Raw genomic sequence first — 17,517 nt, 5'->3', positions numbered from 1 at the left:
ATTGAAATAAGTTATACCAAGTTGTACATTACAACATGGCTAACTCACATCAGATATAGCTTGAAATGGGGCAGAAATCAATGAACATAAGTGGACATACACCACACTGAAAATGCTGTGTGTGCACGTTTCCTCCTTGTGTAACTGTCTTCTACACCGCTTCATCTTCGTGTCAGTGTTGCCATGTTGCATTTGAGTTCTGTACATGACGTGTACAAAGCATACATACAAATTCGTGCCCAAAAAGCAACAAGCCACCTGAATCTGAACGAAACTGCGTGTTTATTGTGCTTTACTGAAAAAATCTTGCAAGATAAGACACTAGAAATGGGCTGACGAGAAGGATTGGTTGAGAATCGAAATGACTGGTTGCTTGCAGATGCCTCCTGCCTTTGCCTGAAAAGGAAAAAAAACAATCAATTAAGACTCTTTATTAGTAGTAAAATCTCGTTACAAGCGACACTCGGTTATGAGAGACATTTCAAAATGGTTTGGTTGGTTTTCCTATGTTCGCCATGTTAACAACATTGCATACAAGAGACATGGTTACAAGAGACACTCGGTTACTAAGGACAACTTTTTTTATGTCCCTAGAGCAAATTCTTCACTATTTATAAGAGACACAACCCAGACACGCTCACGTAATGCGGCCAACTTCGTACTAACCGGTATGCGCTGCAATTTTCACTCCCTTGGCTCTATTTTGTTTCGTTCCGCAGCCGGCTGTCATTCCTCACATGGTTGAGACTACCAATTTCACTGAATTTTCTGCCATTATGCTTCTATAACCGTCGCGCTCAAACACCGACTTTGTGACAGAGTACCATTGAGCTGGATTTCTGTCACAGCGTATACGGTGCTGGTCGCTTTGTATGCCGGTAATCAAACTCCGGAGCCATAGACATGTTTCCATGAGACAGCTCTGTTCGCATCAAAGATGAGTTTAAACACACTTTGGTGCTCATGTATAATAAAGTGGTCTAGTCCGACTCCTCAGTGTTTTTAGAATTTTGGTTACAACAGACCTTGGTAACAAGAGACACGTTTCCCGAGTCCCTTGGGTGCCTCTTGTAACAAGGTTTACTGTACCACCATCATCACCGTTTTTAGTCAGATACATCAACAATAAATGATTTCCAAGTCACAAATGTAACCACCAGTGCTCTAAAAAATGTCATACTCTGCCTTGTTGGTATATGTTCTTAGCCTTATAACATGAAAAACTTCAGACGAAATCTACCCAAGTTATTTGATGGATCACTTGGAACAGGCAAAACTCTCATGTGCACATTGACAGTCAGAGATTACATTTTCTGCATGTAGGTAGAGCTACCACGACCCCCATCATACTGCGGACCATGGCTTTCAACTTTCACTGCTCTATTAGAAAACCTTGCAGATTCCACCGTTTTCCCAAAACAATGAAGCACTCTTAAAACGAGCTCAAACCACTCATGTTGTACAATTCCGATGCAAAACAACCAAGCCAGAGGTACTGTCCAGATGACCAGCTTATAAATTGGCAACAATATGAAGAAAGCATGCCTTGCAATACAACATGTGTGCCTTTCAGCCTCTTTCAGATTTGGTTGGTTTTTGTCATGAAAGTATCAATGTGCAATATACTTTTTACTTAAGCAATGACAATTGAAAGTTATGGTCGGCAGTGCGTCAACATACTATCTCCACCCCCTTAAAAAGTTATAATTATAGACACACCACCCAAGGTCAATCCACATAAGTCGCTGTGTTCCCCCCAAAATTTGCCGTTTTGTCAATCTGTGCTTTTCGAAGTAGCCTGTAGCACTTTCGCGACGTAAATGAACCTGCAACAAGTACACATGGACCCCATATGTGGCAGCTACAGGCAGTACCGTTTATTCTGTCCATTCCTTGACTGGCAACCCCAGAACCAAACAAATAATGCAACATGTCGTTCCAGACAGCATTACTTGGGTGACGTGCTTAATTTGGGAATTCCGCCTCTCCTAAAGAAATTTTAAAGTAAAGCTCAAACTAAAGCAATGTCCAAATATGAGCGCTTCTCGTGGATTTTGAGAGTCAACGAGGACAGAGCTATTTGCCCAAATGTCTGCGACTTCAATGGCAACAGGATGGCCAAATTCCGTGCTGTTAATAGATGCAGAGAAAAACACACTGAACTTAAAACATGTGCAATGATGTGTTTTCAAAGTTTTACTTTATATCGTAGCAGGGATACTCCGTGGTAATTAGTTGGAATTCATGCTATTTGCCTGCAGTCTGTGCCAAAATATTCTTACAGCCATAGCCACAACACTTTTTCTTTGGGATTAATCAAAATACGGATTTGGCAGAATCCAGAAAAAAATGCTTCCAACTGAACAGGTGCTTCTATATTTTATTTTCAAAGACAATTCTTTTTCTTGCGAAACTAACAATGAGGGTAGCTATAGGGGCTTGTTTGTATGGCATCTTTTATTTTATTGCAGCGCAAGGCTGAACAACAGGTACAACAGAAAGGCACATTTGACATGCACACAGTGTTAACTTCCAACATCAGATTTATTTCCTGTTCTCGTCACTATATATACCCTCAAAACGTCATACAACACGTGTGAAGGCACGGTAAACATGAACTAAAGAAAACCAGGAACCACACGCATGCAGTTTTTTTAGCCACACAGATTGACACATGTACACGTTTAACGCGAACAAAGATAATCAAGCTCTTTCGAGGATAATGAAATTGAAGGCTTACTGATGCATGCGTCACCAAATGTTGATATGTTTCTAGTGTCTATAGTTCAGCGCATTATCTTGCACCTGCTTCTATTCATGATGACTGCTTTTTTGAATCTAGGTTTGCACTTATCTTTGGCAATGAAGGGCAAGAAAACCGTCAGCAGCCAGGGTATTTAATTTGTTATTGTGTTCTCATAGCCTGTCATTTAAACATCTAACAGTTTGGCCAATGTAGGACCCCCCACACCCAAGAGGAATGCAGTATACAACACACGCGATTTAATCAATGAATTTGCTTTTATGTTCCTTCTCGCATGCAGTATCCAAAATTCTTTCTGGCCTTGACTTCCCACACAGGCTCATTAATTTAGTAGGCGTCGAAAAAACAACATTGATGTCACTCCTTCCAGCAATCTTTAATCTGTGGGAGAAACTATGTTGTAGGGCATGGCAGCAATCTTTTTCTTTATATCGGTACTTGTACCATATACCTGCTCAGAACCTTTTTGCTGTGCCTTTTTAAGCAGTCCTGCTGCGACTGACATGAGCACGTGGCTCGGGTAAACAAAGCCGCTTAAACGTGAGACTTGCCGTTCGAAGCAATCGTGCATTAGGTGCAGGATAGCCATGTGACGGGAAGTTTGGATTCCTTCACATTAATTTTGTGCTCACCGATAACAAAACCTGCTGGGGTTAAGAACCTAGGGCAAGTAAGCCACTTTTACCATTTCATTCCGTGCATACAAAACTTGAAGAGGGGGAATCATGAAGGTGTGTTTCAGTGAAGCGCTCAAGAAGCCATGCCGGCACCTAATGCACAATAGCTTCAGATGGCAAGTCTCACGTTTAAGCGGCGCTGGTTACCCGAGCCAAGTGAAAAAAGGTTCCGAGCAAGGTGAATGGTACAAACACCGACATAAAGAAAGGTTGCTGTCATCCCCTACATACATAGTTTCTCCCACAGAATAAAGATTGCTGGAAGGTCTGATATCAACATAGTTTTTTCAGCTCCTAATAAATTGGGGAGCCTGTGTAGGAAGACAAAGCCAGAAAGAATTGCGGATACTGCATGCGAAAATGAACATAAAAACAAATTCATTGATTGCATCACGTGTGTTTTATACGACATTCCTTTGAGTGTGGACGGTCCTACATTGGTCAAACTGGTAGATGTGTAAATGACAGGCTACGAGAACACAATAACAAAGTAAATACCTGGCTGCTGATGGTTTTCTTGCCCTTCATTGCCAAAGATGCAAGCGCAAACCTAGATTAAAAAAAACAGTTATCATGAGTAGAAGCAGGTGGAAGATGATGCGATCTTTGTTCGCATTAAACGTCTACATGTCTGTCAATCTATGTGGCTAAAAAACTGCATGCGTGTGGTTCCCGTTTTTTTTTAGTTCATGTTTACCGAGCTTTTACACGTGTTGTATGACGTTTTCAGGGTATATATAGTGATGAGAACTGGAAACAAATCTGTTGTTGAACGTTAACGCTGGCTGTGCGTCAAATTTGCCTTTCTGTTGTCCTTGTCGTTCAGCTTGCGCTACAACAAAATAGAAGATATCATTGATTTCATTGTCGTCAGGCTCGGGCACAAAATAAAATTTGTTCACCAAAATTAAGTGGTCACCAGGCATGTCTAGTTGAATTTATCTGAACATGCTCTACTGTCGGTGGTGAAGATGTTGCCAGTTTAAAGGGCTGCAAGGCACTAGTTATGTTTTCTAGGGCAAGAAGGCAACAGAGTATGTAACCTAAGGCAAGTAGTCACAGGAATCCTGGATCGGTAGAAGAAAATTTAGAAAATAATAATTGGTTGGAACATATATGTCACACACTTCTGAGTCACCAAGCGCTTGTCTTTGTCTCTCTTTCTTGTGCCTGTGTATTTTTATTGCGCTAAGTTACTTGTTCATTTATGCACTATGATGATGAACTTGTTTTGGAAAACTTCAAATGTGTACCTGACATTTGACTCCCTTTTGCATGTAAGTAAACATTATGAACTTGTCGCTGTGAACATTCATCTCCATTTGCTGTACACTTGTGATATAGGGTTAACAGTATTTGAAGGTTTGTGCATTAAGGCAGGAGAGCAGCACTTGCTGGATGGCTCATCAATTAATTTGCAGAAAAATGCAGCAGTGTGCAACGATTGCATCACTAATGACCTTGAAAATCTTGTTAGTTATTCATTTGTAAACACCTGTTGTCAAACAGCCTGCTGACTAAAGGTCTGAACACGTTATACAGAATTATAGCAGGTACTACTACACGAAAGAAAACCTGTAATAGAACCTACCAAATACCGTATCAGTGTAGTGGCAGGTCAAATGGCTCCTCAATGCTTGTGTCCTTCCTGGGAGAAGGAAAGAAATGTTAAGCTTACACTGACAGCACCAAACCACACAAACGTAACTGCCACAGGACATGAGGAGTTGTAACTAGATACAGTCAACCTGCTTAACCATCTCATAGACATTCAACGACAGAATGTACCTTCATGGAGCCTCTAATCTATGAAATTCATGCTGTAATACAAACATGCTAGCAGACAGAATCAAAATTGCATGCATGGAAATTCTCAGGAAAACTACATTTCCTAGCTACCACAGTCCACTCCTTGTGAAGTACAAGTGACAGTCTAAGCTACAATCAGAAGGTGGAAAATTCGGGATCCTTTCTAGTAAACAACTAACCATATCTCTACCTGTACTCAGCAATACAAAGGTGAATCACAAGTACTATACTGATAAAGAAAACTTCAGAACTGCTGCTAAGTGAGTGCTATAAATAAATGATTTCGAATTTATCTTCATGTAAGACTAGGCGTGTTAACTTTCTTTACATTACATGAAAGACTGGTCAGAAAAATATTGCATTCAGTCAATATTGTGATTTGCAAAACAGTAGTAAGAGGTTAAGGTTGGAGACCCTCAGGTGGTATGTTACGATGTTTCGAGAAATTGTTTCAAGGAGCCTCTTTCCTTAACCCTTTCACATGCCAATTAGTTGTGGTGATTGAAAACTTAGCTTCACCGCATTTCTTACATCTTCATATTCATAAAATGCTTACAGAAGTACAATAGATTAGGAGTTTTCAGTTCTTTAGTGAGTTTGTCAAGTTTATGGAATGTGCACTCCATGCAAAAACTTAGTGCAAGTACATCAGATTTGCAAACATCAACTATTTGATGTCTACCAGGCTTGAATAGCACCTATCCAGCCATTCGAAAATTATGACTGGTGCAACACACTGTGAAAAACGATGAAAGAAGTGACATACATACAATTACATACACCAAGCAAAGTACCCAACCATCTACCTTCATACTTCCTTTACTAAAACAATTTGCCTGTGTAATTCAAACATGCAGCACTATTTCAATTAGAAGAGTTTGAAGATGTACGGGACACATTTTAAATATCCTTACTTTAATCAATGACATTGCTATTAATGCACTATCTTGGTGTATTGAATTGTGTGCATAGCGTCAGAAAGGATTAATCATATTCATGTAATCTTTACTGAAACTCAAGGCATAATACTCATATTTGTTTACAGTTTTGTGATGAGACAACACGACAGATGCGGGAGTTAAAAAAGCATCTTTATAAAATGCTGTAGAAAGCAAGTTGAAGCAAGTTTCTACAACCTCTCGCAATACCGAGCTATTTCCCATGAGTGTTCTAACAGTTCCTTGTAACATGATGCACTGTTTTCACAGACATAGCTTGAATCGTTGTATCTCAAGTTTTGGAAGCAACTTATGAATTGCTATAACAAGCAGATTTGAAGCCCCTACCCAGACTGCACAGCCACTTTAACACCACGTGTAATGAATTATGTCATCCATATGGCACAGTTTCCGATTATATTCCCAAGCATGAATCTTATAATTGCAAGTTATGTAAGAGTGTACCTATGCGATTACTTGGGGACAGCACGAAAAGACGGGAGAAGGCTAGACAACATGAATGCAGGCAAAGAATTTTGTTTACAGACAAACATATATATACTAGGCTTGTTGTCCTGCGTAGTTGCAGCTGCTAGATAGCGGGATAATGTAAACAACAACCGCACAGTTGATGAACTGCTGTTCTGCCTTTTGCTACACTTTGCGTCAAGGCTCGGTCCGAGTCACCCTTTTCGCACAATGTACCCCGATTGCTCGACGTGAAAAATAAAAGTTCCAGCTTTCCCAACAGTCTCTTTGACACTATGACTGACCTTGTGAATATGATATAACAGTGGCCACCACACTTTAAGGAAATGTTAGACATGGGTTCAGAAGCTCTCCTCCACTTGGTGATGCCTCGATTTCTTGAGGACGCCTTTTGGTGTTCCTGTGATGAACTTCACAGCGAAAGAGTGTGCCGATGCGGAAGGCAGAATACCCTCCTCCAAACATGGGGCATAGCTCCAGCATACATAACACTAACCAAAGAAAACCCTGCGGTCCAGAAATGGAAGATCACTGTCTAGTGGTAGTTTTTCCCCGTACGTGAACTCATCTAGCACTGCAGAGAAGACAGGAAGAAAATCACTCTACCCATTTAGTAGCCTTACTTCACCTAATATAGAGGAGAAAGTTGCCAATGAAGCAAAATAACTTTACTACACTGGTGCCCACAATAGCTAGTGTTTTACGGTTACCTGACAGTGTTTTTGTCTGTGAGAAGCTGCCAAGCAAGGCTACTCAAGGAGTTCAGCCATTTTTTAATGTCTCCTCCACAGTGCCAGGTGTGCTCATGGAAGTAAAACTGCTGGAAGGCAAGCTCCAATATCTGGCTTGAAGGTTTTCTGTGGTGAGCATTGTGCTGGATCTATGCCCCACACTCAAAAGTGTCTTGGCCTTTCCTATTAGCGCACTTGAACACTGAAGCGTGTTGTTGCTACAGGAACACAAGGGCACTACCACGAAGTGGAGGGGAGCTTCAAGACCCAAGTATGGTTGCTTTTAACAGTGTGTTCGCACTGACTTTCGCCATGCGTTGCCAAGAAGCATTTAACGGAGCTGAACATAGGTGAAGTCTTCAGTCGAAGTACTTCAAGGAAGCCAAGGCCTATCACTGCTATACAATAGGTACACAAAGGAAGCTGTCAATTCAAACAAATTGCTAGGGAGAGTTGGAACTACCTTTTTATTTTCAGGGCCAACAAACTGGTCAGGTACGAAAATGTCAACCGGACCAGGTCAAGACAAGAAGTTTGCATCAAGAAGTATGTGCTGGAGATCATAGGAAGTGCAGTTGGTGCTGTTTACAACATCCTACTGCCCTGCAGCAGCAATTATGTTGGACAAACAGGACGACGACACAAGGACTATCTTAGGAAACACGCACAGACCCTCAACACAAGATGGGGAAGCAACGTAGCTATTGATGCTGCTTTGTGCAGTTGTATATCAAGTTTTGAGCAATGAAGAATCCTCATGGCACATGTTCAAAACATACAAAACTCGCAGAATAGCCCCCACATATGCTAGTGTGTATACACTTAATCTTCTAGACAAATTAAGGTATTTCAGATGAACTGCTAGAGCGTTCTGAACTGGGCTGGTTGGTGCATGTATAGGAAGGAACTGAATGGTGCCATAGACAGGTTAAAGGGAATGTGTTGCTGTGCCCTTCACCTTCACTTCATTCTGGCAGTAGTGCTGTTCATTCCCTTCAAAATATTCATATATTTTGGCCATCTGACCACGTCACACAGCTGTGTGCTGAAGCTATATTTTACCTTGTTATGATACCTTCCAATGTCACACGCAAATCCGTCGAGGCATCTTCACCTATTATAGTAAGCTGAGCAGTGGCTAACAGTGAGCTTAACTGTGGCTACACTTAGTTACCATGAAGCCCATGCATGACAGCGTTAGAGGTCAGTATGCAGGTGTTTTTGCATACTCATAGAGGCAAACTAAACGAAGAATTTTTATTGGTGCATGTTTTATCTGTTGCCTCATATCCCGAAATCTGGTGCTATTAGTGTTTTTTGAACACAACTCATGTGCAACCTAGACAAGTATGAAACAATCCCACTTTCAAGTCGACGTCCTCATGCTGAACCAATTGGTTGCCCCAGGAAGAACAAAACATCATTTATCTTTTGGATGCATCTGCAACAATTATTATACTTGTATAGGCATTGTCATTCAACCAACATTTGCAGTCAATGTCCATTAGGACTGCATATGCATGACTGATATACGATAGAATGGCACAGCTTACCAGAACAAATAGCACAATGCAAGACTGCTTTGCCACTGGTGTTGCAAGCAGGCCCCCATGACTGAGAAACTGAATGCAAGGCGGCACACAGACATCCTTCACTGGTGCAACAGCTGCAAATGAAATACTGATATCAGTTACTTTCTGACCGGTCATCCAAAGCAAAGCACAAACATTTTTATATGCAATTACACTATTGCATATAAGCTCGTCACTGAGTTACTGTTATTGCTGTGAGATAGCTCACAGTATTTTATAAAGAGCTAATGGCCTCGTTTAACTTTTTGCAAAAAAAAACTTTATGAAGCACTTTCTATTAGAAAAATGAGCTGACAAAAATTTTGCCCTGCATAACTTACAACACATGCACGCATTTTAGAATTATTGCAATGATGCGTGTAAGCTGAAAATTAGTCTATGCAACTCGAGACAGTAAGTGTGAACCTCCCTTCAACATCAGTGTTGACATATAGTTTGGTTTGTTTTTACACTTGTTAGGAATATATATATAACTTTGGAATGTCCGTAATGCACGTTTGGCCACCACTATTCTATGTCAAGGTTAAGTTAAAAATTACTTTTCGCATGCATTTGTTTTACAATTACGGCCGCATATGGGCAGAACTTAAGCGGCAATCCTCCCTCCCAGAATACGTGATATGCTGACGTACTGCGTCGGAACGTTAATCGTCAGCCTGGTAGCTGTCAAAAAAAAAAAAAACAACGCGAATACAGATTGCCAGGTAGAAAATAATCCGTTTCCTTTGCAATGACTCTTAACGGGTATCACGCGGACAACTTTCAATTGCGATCGTGCACGATTGCTCGGGCTCTACTACAAACGAAAGGGCACCGTGTGACACCCGTGTTCCCTACCACTGCAGGTGGCACAAGGTTATGGCAGTAAGCACGCTCCACCGTCATTTGATTGTAATGAAGGGGCATGCACATCGAACATGCTCAATGAGGTCTTCATACATGAGCAATCTTCCAATCACGGTCGTGAACACTGCGATTATGCACGCCCAGCCAAGGCACTGCGTCCGAAGCTTATAATAATGGCTAAAAATTTCACTGTGATGCAATGCGTCACCGAATATTGGTAACATAACGTTGCACCGCGTCGAGAGAGATACTAACGGGTACAACGCCTTCACTTAATTTTGGAACGTCGAGCACACCGCACAACACAGTACTAACTGGAATGCTAACGTCCGTAAACCAGCGGCCACATTAGACGACAAAGGAGCTACTAGAGGCGTCAACGCCGCTAATATTGCCTACACGTCTCAGTTGTAGTGAGTATGCATTCAACACAACAAATGAAACACCCCTTTATCACAGACTCGCAATGTCGCTTTGTCAATCCTCATGGCCAAGGAATCTCGCTAAAGAGCGTGCTCACACAACACAATTGAGCCCATCACCGGCCATCGCGGAGCATTTCGCACGCGCGACGTGCACCAACAACGAAAAAAGGACACTTAAATCACTTACTTGTGTAACAATCCAGCGCCGATTCCTTCCTATTTAGTGTGAAATCACAAATGCGACAGGAACACCACCTCCACCGTCCGCCATTAGCGAGTACTCGTACAGTTGTTTGTGCTGGAGGAATCCAACCCAGCGTGTAGGCGCGATGAAGGGGTGGTAAGCAGCGCCACCACTCAAACCCTACCTGCTTCTTTTTGTGTGTTTACTATGCTCGCAAGCGAATAATGTTCAAACAGCGTTATCTATGGTGATATATGTAACTGGCAGTGAGAGTAGACAGTGTCTTTTCGTTATATTCTTTGTGTGTTCATTTTTCACTAGTAACATGTTCAGTTGCCCTCCTCATGAAATTACGGACGGCTCTCCGTATTTCAGAAACGGAGCTCACGTCCGTCTTTTTTACGTAGAATCCCGCCGTTTTTCATAAACGGAGCTCACGTCCGTCTTTTTTACGTAGAAACCCGCCGTTTTTCATAAAACAGAATGGTCTACGTAAATTTTACGTAGGTTTTTGCTGTAAAATTACGGAAATTTTTTACAGTGTGGGATTCAAGAAAACCATGCATCAAAACAAATAAAGAAAACCCGTGCGTCGCTCAATATCTGGTTGCGTCGCCGTTTGCCTCCAGCACTGCCTTTATTCTAGAAGGAAGACTTGCATACAAGGCTTCACAGAATGAGACATTTCGCTTCAAACGCTCCCATTCGGCCTTGACCGCGCTCCAAAGGCTGTCCGCGGAGAGCCCGTGCAGGCATTGACTTGCTAAGGCCTTCTTCATGGTACCCCAAACGTTTTCTACGGGGTTCAAGCCGGGAGACTGCGGTGACCAGCCCAGAACTTCCACTTGGTGAGGCAGCAGAACTGATCGAGCTTTTTTGTGGTGTGCACATGCGAGATGTCATGCTGGAAGAGGAAGTCATGCGGCTGGAAAGCACCATTTGCAGCATGAGGGAGCGCAACTTGTTCGATGACATCGCAGTATTTGTCGGCCATGAATTTTCCTTCTAAACTGACGAGAGGCCCGAGGCGATCCTTTGTCATGCAGCCCCACACGCTGACGACTGTCTATTCGATTAACTGTATTGAGCGGCCTCTGCGTTAGTTTTGCAATAGCGCGTTGTCTGTGCTTCCCTTGCCACAGTTCAACAATACGCTGCCTTTCATCGTATGGCACTCGTGCCATCGTGGATTAGTGGCGAACGAAGTGCACACTTAACCTTTTCTGAAGCGGGCAGTGCTTTATGTATGTATCAAGAAGGCGAACAAAAGACAGCAGCGTCATTGCTGCTGGTGTGCAAGGGGGACATTTGTTTGATTATAGATCCATCCCGTGACTTTCCTTCCAGCTGGAAGGAAAGTGGCTGCTTTCAAGTACGAACCACGCGAGATGCTTTTCCGCGACGATCCGAAGCGCGGCACCAGACGGTAGCAGACGACGAAAGAGCACCGCCCACGACGCTCACTACGCCTGCGCGAAACTCGTTGCAGCCGCCGGCCGGCGGTGGCGCAGAGCAGACGCCACGCGCTCCGGTGTTCCCTTTAACAGTGGACCCCTCTGTACATGCGCACGGAGGCACCTACACTGGGCAAGCGATGACAAGCGATGAATTGTGTCGCTCAGCAGCGCGCTCTTTACAATGCATCGCGGAGGCTTTGCGCACGCAGACAAACGGGCGCATTTTCACTGTGCTGCGTCGCTATGGACCCTAGAATACCGCACAGCCATTTTGCAGTGACAGCCGTTGCTCCCGTGGTTTCAGTTGGTAAAGCGGCGGCCTTAATAGCCGCCTCAGTGAAGCACCTGCGCTGAACAACCATGCCGCAGCGCTGCGTTGCTATTCCCCTAATAGACAGGGAATGGAAAGATCATTGTCATGACTGACTTTATCAAGGATTAGAGTGCCTCGATGCGCGTGGGCATCAAGGCACCCTATAAAGAATTAAAGCCCCTCAATAAAAAAAGTAGCGCCATCTCTCTCCTCCTCCTGCGCCGGCGTTCACTCTCTTCTGTCGACCGTGGCTCCCCCTACGTGATGCTGAACTAGCAGACGCTCTCCGAATGAAACGCTGTGGCTACGTGTCGCTCGCGCTCTTGAACTCGTGTTTTGATCGGAATTTTTTGCGTTATATTATGACTGACTGCCGAAACAATGAGAGGACGCATAAATTCCGTTGCGTTTAGATGGCTGTACTATTATGGTACGTACACACTAGCGGCAAAACGCGCGCGGCGCGCCGCCGGCGGCAAAACGCAGCAGCGGCAGGGCGTCCACACGAACCGGCGGCGCGCCGCTGCGGCAATCACGTGACAGACTAGACTCCTCTCCCCTTCTCGAACTATCCGGGAGCGGACGCGTGCAGATGATAGTGCGAAACGAGAAAGAAGCGGTCGGGCGGGTCCGCATGGCACCATTTCCCGCGCGCATGTCACGGAAGCGGGCCGCTCTCATTGGTCTCCTTCACTCGCGGCACGCGGCAAACCGCAAAAAATCGGTCGAGGAGCGATCCATGCCGCGGCAACAAAAACCCGTTTCGCGGCTGCTTTCGCGGCGCGCGTCTTGCCGCCGACGGCGCGCCGCGTGCGTTTTGCCGCTAGTGTGTACATGGCATTAGCGGCGATACAGTGAGCCTAAAGCCTCTAAGTCGGGCTTTAACTGAGCCATGCCACGCGCCACCTCGGCGTTGGTTGACCAAGCACCGTCATCTCCGCCGGGAAGTCTTGTATACGGTTTTCCTTTTTTAGCTCGCCGCCAGCCCAGATACTTATCTCTTGTTCTGCTACATATCGCCGGGAAGTCTTGTATACCGTTTTTCTTTTTCAGCTCGCCGCCAGCACAGGTCCTAATCTCTTGTTCTGCTACGCGATTCACGACCAGAATACTGAGCACACTTTTCACGCGCAGCACTTGCTACCATTTTCGAGATAGTTATCGGTCCTCGAGGATCTAGGACGATAGCGACAAGTTTTAGTGACAAGAACTTCGCCGGCCACCGAGTTGAGTTTTTGCTGAAGGCGCAAAGTCGCTCTAACTAAATAGCCCTAATAAGTTCGTCTTTGCGCAGATAAGCTCCCATTTTTCTCTACGTACCGTCACCGCTTCGTAACATACTGCGATACACTCAAAACGTGCCGTTCGCATACATTCACGCCACACAAACACAACGCCATGGATTGTATAACCGAGTCAAGAAAAACCACGTGCGTTGGAAGACAAGATGAAATCCGGCCACGAATGTTGCAATTGCAGCGCGAACATGCAGCGCGAACAGTGCGGCACTTAGGAGGGAGAAAAACTAACGGAGCCTCACACAGCAAGTGGCAGCATGTGAGATTAGGGTTCATTGAAGAATCGCTCGCTTACCTCACAGAGCCGGGACCATTGTGTTGGCTTGAAATCAGCCTGGCTGATTCTTTGAAGCCAGACCTTCCTCTGCGCCACGTCTCGCTTCGCAGATGGAATCCGGAAGAGTCGCTTGCCGTCTGCTTCGCGTGTTCTGCACCCGAATGCCGAGCAACACGGCATCGCGAACACTACGCCTTAAAAGCGAAAAGGAGACGCGATGCGTGGTGCCTCCATATACCGCTCGCAATGGTCTGGCACAGCGATGGCGGCGGGAGCAAAAAACAAGCAAGAAAAAAAAGCGCGCAAGAGCACGTGACAGCATTCGGCCAATCGGAGGGCCGAGCGCCGAGAGAACGGGCAGGAGATGAGGAAAGCGGCGATCTTCAAAACATGGCGCGGCTTTTTTTTTATTGAGGGGCTTCATCAACGATTAAAGTCCCTATATAAGAAAAGTACCGTCATCTACTCTTTCCTCCGCCGCCTTCTCTCCTAAAGCGCTTGCTTTTTTCTTTACTTTTTGCTTGCGAAAGCCAAGTCGACGGTGGCGTACCTAGAAAGTCTACATTGAAGCTTTCAGGCCGGGCGCGCGCCGCCGCCGCCGCCGGCGACTGCGGCTGCGCAGAGGACTTTCAACATGGCTCTGAGGCGGAAAAAAAAGAAAATATAAAGAAGTGAAAAGCGCGCGCTATCATCGTCCAATCAGAGATAGAGGAGAGAGAGAAGCGGCATTTATCAAAGGATGGCGGTACTTTTCTTATATAGGGACTTTATCAAGGATAGCACTGCAGCGCCCCTTGCGACTGCTCACCGTATGAACTCCCTCGTGCGTGCGACCCTCTACAATGTATCCGCTTGTAAGCTTTCGCCTCACTGTCGCCACTCGCGGCAAATAAGTGCAAAATTTAATAATTCGCTCGATCTCTGTTTGTCATCAAACATTTATAGCACTCCAAACAAAAAACAGATACTTCAAGAAATAAAGTGGTTCTTACTTTATTTGTTGTATTTTAACGTATTCGATTGTGGGAAAGTGTAGGCGCAAGAATGCACCGCAATGTGCTCTGTTCGCATTCGACGGAGGATAGAAAGATAATACTCGAAAGAGGAGGCACGCCCATTACGCGGCCTAGAAAGGCGTGGCAAGTGGCTCACGGCAAGTGTGCAGATACACAGCGGTACAGTCACGGTATTGCTCAATGGCGATAATACGTTGATAACAATACGCAGCGCTGGCGCGTTTTGCTGCGCAGTCTTCTGTGCTTGAAGCACAGAATCACGGTGCCGCGCAGGTGCGCTCATGTTTTCATACGCGGCTTTATCTGGACATTTCTTTTCGCCTGCTGTTCTTGCACGTTCCTTGCTATCTCCGTTCACTGACTGCCATCGAGCAACCTCGGGTGAAACTCGTGCGAACGAGAAACTCGGCGCATCCTGCATAGCACCCCAAGTGTCCTTAGCTATCGCCTAAGAGACACGAATGCGAGTCTACTAAAATCTACTGTAATTCACCTCGCTCCACACTAATCCACCTTCACGCACCTTAGTCGACCTTAATTCACTCTAATACTGCTTACTACATATTATTAAACTTTACTTGACGTCAATACACCCTAATCCTCCTTTATACACCTTAATCCTCCTTAATCCACCTTATTCGACGTTAATCCACCCCAATCCTCCTTAATCCATCTTAATCCTCCTTCATGTACGTTAGTCGACGTTAATTCACCCTAATCCTCCTTATTACATCTTGATCCACCCTAAACCACCCTAATCCAACTTGATCCTCCTTAATCGACCCTAGCCCTCTCTATTTAACCTTAATCAACCTTAATGGACCTTAAACCACCTTAATCCAATCAGTAATCAGTCATGAATTTACTTTGCTAATCATTATTAATCTATTATACACGGCTGGATATGATTTGGCTCGCTTCTGGCCTTGATTAGGTCATGTTACTTTCTGTACCTCAAACGTTCACCTTGAAACATATTCAACTAAGGGTCTCGCCTTGAAATGTGGACTAGCTGGCGCTCATCACCTGCAATACCACGGGCATACTTCCCGCTATTTCTTTCCGGCCCTGCATTCATTGTATGTAAGTGACTAACACACACATCGAAGCTGTAACTAGCTCCTCTACACGCTTCTATTCCGATTTTCAGTAAAACAGGCAACGGATCCTAACAATCACGAAAAGTGCGATTGAGAGGCTGTATCTTCGGGTATATTTGTTCAGTGGAAAGCAGAATTTATTATTATGCTGCATTTCTGATTGAATAACAGTTGACGACGTGCGAGGTGATGGAGTCCTAGCAGAATATTCTGCATTCTGAGGAGAACCCTATTTTTATGCAACGTACAAATTGCCGCAACAAAAACGCTAATGAGCATGCCGAAAGAATGGAAAAAATTCAGCATTAGGGGATGCTTTGATATGAGCAATAAGAAAGGCGCCTTAGCTCGCAAACAATACTGTTCCTTGTTGTAACAAAGTTCTTTCGGCCAATGTTGTGCAGCCACTGCTTCTTGCGCAAGCCATCACGCTTTCCTTGCGGTATCGTAAAAACTGCATAACCATCATCACGCTTCTGGCTGCAGTTATATGCGCAGCAGCACGGCGTAGCACTAGCAGAGAATGCACGAAACAGCGTGCAATGTTAGCGTGCGACGTTCTCTATACGCCGAGCCAACCAAGCTAAGGCGCAAAATGGCGCGAACGAAAAGGCAAAACACAAGCAAAACGCAAGCTCCACTCGTTTCCAAGGGCAACGGCCGGGAGACCAATCATTGTGCAGGAAAACGGGCACAAGACCGTCTGCCGCGGAGGGGACTCGCGAGGGGGAGGCGAGGAGGTCGCGGGCCGGCGGCAGTGTACAAAGAGTGGCGATAATTTAGAATTATCAAGGGGCTTTAGTATGCTCGGTCTTGCAGCGCCGAGCGAGCGTGAACCGGCGGCGCATTGTTCTCCATCCCGCCGGCTGCCGCCGTGTGCCGTCGGTTGGCGCCGACGCCGAAAATCCGTCGAACATCCCTTGTGGTTGCGCCTTTAGGCGCCCGTTCCTGTGGTGACCGTCGGCGTAACTAGAGTGTACTAGACAATGAAAGAGTGAATACGGAGCGCAGCGGGGGATGTAAAAATCGGCGAGAGCAAAAAGAGCGAAAGGAGGAAAGCGGAGGAGGAGGGTGCAGCGGAAGCACGGAGTAAGAATAAGCAACCTGACACTCTCCCCATAGAGAAACATACTACGTAAAGAGTGGCCACAAGGGCCGTTTCCCGGCCGAGCAATTGAGGGTCTGACCACCCGCCAGATGGCGTAGCGACAAGCGCTTCCACTTCACTTCAAATATAGACAGGTTACCATGCCTCCAGCGGGCTGCATCGACGCGTCATATATTTCTCTATGACGTCCCCTCTGTGGTGTCCCGTCTCCATAGAAACGTTGATGCTGCACCGGCTGCTATGGTCATTTGCCGCTGGATACGCCCACCTCGCCGCGCTTTCAACACGCCGGTTCGCTGCTGCGGTAAGTTGCATCCTTTTGTCTGCACTAAGAATTTGCAGTCGTTTGCGTTCAACATTGTTAAAGAGATGTTTATTGATGCTGATGGAGTGTATTTTTGCGTGCGTAGCATACAATATATGCTTCGGCGCCCACCGAGGCTGGTTCGTAAGCTTGGGCTGTACATAATGCGTTGCTGTCATTGCTAAACCA

The 17,517-nt window shown here is 45.1% G+C and overlaps 1 long non-coding RNA gene across 1 annotated transcript; it reads right to left on the bottom strand.

Moving 5' to 3' along the window:
- Positions 1-316: 316 nt before the first annotated feature.
- Positions 317-10,598, bottom strand: LOC125941931 (uncharacterized). The gene is made up of 4 exons (XR_007464687.1): positions 10,459-10,598; positions 8,962-9,074; positions 5,033-5,089; positions 317-396 (listed from the first exon to the last, which is right to left on the bottom strand). It is a non-coding gene; the product is annotated as an uncharacterized LOC125941931 (long non-coding RNA).
- Between the last annotated feature and the right edge of the window lie 6,919 nt (positions 10,599-17,517).

The sequence above is a fragment of the Dermacentor silvarum genome, unplaced genomic scaffold, assembly GCF_013339745.2.
Source record: "Dermacentor silvarum isolate Dsil-2018 unplaced genomic scaffold, BIME_Dsil_1.4 Seq6418, whole genome shotgun sequence".
Lineage (NCBI taxonomy): Eukaryota > Metazoa > Arthropoda > Arachnida > Ixodida > Ixodidae > Dermacentor > Dermacentor silvarum.
The sequence above is the reverse complement of the archived record's forward strand: the minus strand, read 5'-3'. Positions and strand labels throughout refer to the sequence as shown.